Source organism: Theropithecus gelada, chromosome 9, assembly GCF_003255815.1.
Source record: "Theropithecus gelada isolate Dixy chromosome 9, Tgel_1.0, whole genome shotgun sequence".
In the NCBI taxonomy this organism is placed as follows: domain Eukaryota; kingdom Metazoa; phylum Chordata; class Mammalia; order Primates; family Cercopithecidae; genus Theropithecus; species Theropithecus gelada.
The window spans coordinates 40769500-40774603 of record NC_037677.1 but is presented as its reverse complement, the minus strand read 5'-3'; the positions used below and the strand labels follow the sequence as shown (position 1 = coordinate 40774603).

General features: G+C 36.0%; 1 non-coding gene across 1 annotated transcript; it reads right to left on the bottom strand.

Moving 5' to 3' along the window:
* Positions 1–2062: 2062 nt before the first annotated feature.
* Positions 2063–2190, bottom strand: LOC112632286. Its single transcript, XR_003121345.1, has one exon. It is a non-coding gene; the product is annotated as a small nucleolar RNA SNORA40 (small nucleolar RNA).
* Between the last annotated feature and the right edge of the window lie 2914 nt (positions 2191–5104).

The following is a 5104-nucleotide window of genomic DNA, read 5'->3' as shown; positions in this document are numbered from 1 at the left end:
CAAGAATCACATAGGAGAAACAGTGGAGATAAAGGAAAAATGAATAGCCCTGTTTTAAGGGAGAACACTGAAAACAATTAAATGTTGGACTAAGATGCATGTATTTAATGACAAATGCACTGAAGATTTTATTGGAATTTTAAAAACAGAAAATGACATCATTGTTACCTAAATTTAAAAATATCAATCCTATGAAATGGAAGTCACATGCAAGATTAATGACAGGAAGAGACACCAGGGTCCATCAGATGTCCAGGATGGATATTCAGGACATGTAGCAGAGAATCTTTAGAAAAGTGACTAGTTTGTGAGGGCATAAAGGATGAAAAAGGGTCAGAACAATTTTTGAGTTTCAATTCTACAAAGTTGTCATGTAGGGTAGTTTGCAGAACGGGTAAAAAGGGCAAAAGAGAAGACAATATAGTGTTTGTTCTCATTTGGTTCACAATGGACACATAAAGGAAAATGTTCTCCAGATATCCAGTGAAAGATTTTGGCAGGCAGTGGAAAATGTAGCTTTTGTATTCAGGAGGTCATCAGGTATAAAGGACAATTTCTGTGTGGGATTTACAGCGAAGTCGACAAGGCTTGACTAAGAAGCAGAATGGAGGATCTGGTAAGCTGGGGAACATGAGGAGTTAGCATGATCTCCAAGTTTACATGACATTTCTAGGAACAGGAGAAGAGATGAGAGACTTGAGGAATTATTCAAGTATGAGAAATAGCAAAATGCTCAAGTAGATGAGGGAGAAAATCACAGAGAAGAAATGTCTGAAGAACTCTATTAAGTGGAATCATTTAAAAATGACTAAGGTAATTCCTTGCTGACAAGCTCATTTTCTAGAAATGATGTAATATGATGCAACAACCTTTACTTCTAGCTTCTCATCTATGAATAACCTTGAGAATCTTAAAAAGTGAAAATAAAGTTTATCTTCTAGCTTAAAGGAAAACATCTGTGTTCATGTGAGGCAGACTCTTGCTTTGACCGTTAGTACATGGAACATATGTGTTCTAAACACACGTGCCATAAACAGGTGTGGCTTCATCAGGGTTCTCTTTCTTTTTTTAACAGTGTAAAGAGGTGTGTTTTTGTACATTGCATATATGTAACATTAGGCAAAATTATTTAAAGTCAATAAACTTTTATTTGAGGAATTCCATATTATGATTTCTTTCACTGCCCATCAAGGTCACTTTAGATCCCCTAAAGAACTGGTGTCAAAATTTATCTTCAAAATATTTATCTTCATATTAGCCCTTTTTAATGAAACTGATGCTTATTTTAATAAGCATAATGATTATTCATTTATTATGTCCTGTCATCCCATAATTATTTTATTTTGGTTTCTGTCATCTCCTTTTCACATGTATATACTGATGAAGCCTTCACAATTCACCTATGGAAAAATCAAGAATCTTTGGGGTCTAATTTCTTCAACCAATGTACTTTAGGGTCATTTATAGTACAGGTTGATTTGCCTGGTTCTCAATTTGAAACCCTAAGCAATCACACTCAAGAATAGTACAGACGTGTGGAATATGCCTTTAACTCCAGACATCATGTTCCCAAGATGAAAGCTTTTAAAACAAAATGCCATCTTATCTATCAAGTCAACATTAATTTTGGAATACAAAATTAATACAGCTGATGATTTCCCTCATATCACATACTTTTTAACTATCTATTCTATAGTCTTAGAATCAACCTTTATAAATTAAGAATCAGGTTCTGTCTTTGTTGCCCAGGCTGGAGTACAGTGGTGCCATCAAAACTCAGTGCAGCCTCCAACTCCCGGACTCAATCCTCCCGCCTCAGCCTCCCCTTCCTGAGTAGCTGTGACTACAGGCACATGTCCCTATACCCAGCTAATTTTTAAATTTTGGGGGAGATAAGATGTTACTTTCTTGCCCAAGCTGATCTTGAACTCCTTACTTCAAGCAATTATCCCATCTCAGTCTCCTAAGGTATGGGGATTGCCAGCATGAGCCAATGAGCCTGACCTGGAACCAACCTCTATGGTTATCAATACTCTCATCAGTTAACTGTCTCAGGTATCATAATATTCCTTCTTATATGTATCAAAACTCATACTGAACAATGAGTTCCAGTTCGCAAAAGAGGATTTATTTTTCACATCCATCCGTAAGTCTTTGTCCACAAGTTAAACAAAAACAAACATAAGTGCAGTCACCGCGGTTTTCTTGACCACTAAACTCCAAACATCATCTTTGCCTGTGTGACCAAGAAAACAAATTCTAGCTGGACTTTTTAGTAGCTATAGAGAATGACAACCAGCAAAGTGACTCAAAATATAAAAAGGAATGCTTGAATTGCCTCCTAATAATTACTCCTATTACCAAATGGTGGTCAGTCATTGTTTTCTCCTGTTTCTCAGTTTTTCACACGTTTTCTGATTATAATAAATTTGTGTGCAGCAGGGGAAGAACGTAGTATGAAGAACTTAGTTATTTCCATGATTGTTGCAGAAAATAAAGGAACTAATGAGTTGAAGAAAACTAGTCTGTGTAACAGATTTTGTGGCCTTTGAAATTATTTCAAAAACTCATAAAGTGTTTTTGTTTCATTCATTTCATTTATTTATTCTAAAGATTTACTCATTAAATATTTAATCAAATTAAATAACTAATATAATAAATAGCATTTAGGCTGTGTAGAATACTCTGGAGAAAAAAAACAAAGATAAAGAATTCATGGACTCTGCCCTCAGGGTGCTTCTGGTCTCACAAGAAATATAAGGCATAAACAAGAATAACTACAATGCTAAGTAAAATATTGTCAAGATCAACTTTCATTTCTCTTATAGAGTAACTGATGTCATCAGTATGACCTTTCCATCATAAACAACTGTAAAAATGAAACACAGGCACTATAAGGGTGTGATACTTGAAAGAATGAAAAGACAGAAAGTGAGCTTCCTGATGGTTCCAGCCTTTTGCCTGGAGGCACTTTCTAGAAATGATGCGGACATGTGCTATGCAAGCAGAGAAGAGCGATGTCACTGAGATGGGTCGTCAGAAATCAGAGTTCAAGGCTGCCAGTCAGGCTACAAGTATAGGAAAGGGAAACTATGGGAAGAAGTGGTGCTGAGAAGCAGCCATGGAAATGTACATAGCTTTATGTTCTTGGAGGAATACTAAGCAGCACACAGAGACCTCACTGAAAAACCAGGCATTTATCTGAGACATCAGAATGCAGTAGAAGTACATCTACTCTATATCTGTAAGACTGGCTTTATATCTACCTTTACAAAGCTTTTACAGACCATTGGAAAATGAAGCAAAACTGTTAGTAAACTGTCTACCAAAACCAAACCATCACTTGTAAAAAAAATCTTGGCTTTTGATAAAGTGATATTTCACAATAGCCACCATAATGTTCATTTTTATTACTAGATATAAAAAAGTGACTAATAACTAATGAATTTTTTGAAAGTCATTAATTACAGACCTAGAGAAGACAAAGGTGTTGGAATTAGCAGACAAATATAAAGGAAATAATGAGCATAATTAGTAAATTGGATATTGAGGAAACAATATCAGAAAATCTGAGGAAATCACAGGAAGAAATAACAAAAATGAAGCACACAGAATAAAATGCTGAGATATTAAATCATAACAGTCTTAAGAACAGTGGGGCAATATCCAATGTTCTCACATGCATGTAATTGGACTCCTAGGGAGAAAGGAGAAAGAAATTGGGATAGAAAACACATTTGAAGAAATAGGCCCAAATTTTCCAAGTTTGCTGAAAATATCAACTCTTAGATCCCAAGCATTCAATAAATTACAAGCAGATTGAACATATACACAACAGTAAAAAATTTGTAGAACTATCATAGATATGTCTCTGAAAAAAACAATGATAAAAAGCAAACCTTTTTTTTTTTTTTTTTTTTTTTGAGACAGAGCCTCACTCTGCCACCCAGGCTGACTCCTGGCCTCAAGTGATCTGTCCACCTCGGCCTCCCAAAGTGCTGGGATTATGGACATGAACCACTGCTCCCAGTCTGAGAAAGCTTTAAAAAGCAACAAAACACTAAGTATAATACACCACAAATAGAAGGAAAACATAAATAAAAAGTATTATATTTCTTTCCCATCATTGTACTTTTACAAAAAAGACAATGCAAGTCAGGAGACACGGAAATTCTATTTTAAAAATACTGAAAGAAAAGATAACGTGTCTGGGCCGGGCGCGGTGGCTCAAGCCTGTAATCCCAGCACTTTGGGAGGCCGAGACGGGCGGATCACGAGGTCAGGAGATCGAGACCATCCTGGCTAACACAGTGAAACCCCGTCTCTACTAAAAAATACAAAAAACTAGCCGGGCGAGGTGGCGGGCGCCTGTAGTCCCAGCTACTCAGGAGGCTGAGGCAGAAGAATGGCGTAAACCTGGGAGGCGGAGCTTGCAGTGAGCTGAGATCCGGCCACAGCACTCCAGCCTGGGCGACAGAGCGAGACTCCGTCTCAAAAAAAAAAAAAAAAAAAAAAAAAAGAAAAGATAACGTGTCAATCTAGAATTCTATAACCAGTGAACATTTTTTTAAATGATGTTGAAATAAAGACATTTAAAAATGAACAAAAGTTAGAAGAATTCAGTACCACAAACTTGTACTGAAAGAAATGTCACATAAGATTCTTCAGACTAAAGGAGAAAAATGTCAGATAGAAATTTGTATTACACTTCGAAATGAAAGCCATGGAAGTAGGAAATACACTGGTAAAAATAAAGATATTTTCTTTTTTAAAAACATTTTTAAAAAATTGAACCTAAAATAATGGTAATGTATTGTAAGGTATACACAAAATGAAAAAATATATACAACAACAGCACAATAAAGGATGAGGGAGAAGTGAAAGTATGTTGTTACAGATCTCTCACCTAATATGTGAAATGGTACGTAATATTGCTCTTTTGACAGAGACTGTGATATGGTCTCCATTTGCATTCTGCAAACCATAGACCCACCCCTAAAACTAAAAGTGTATTGTTAATGAGACAGTAATCAAGATAAAACAGAATACACACATACACACATACACGCGCGTGCACACACACACACACACACACCTTATTAAT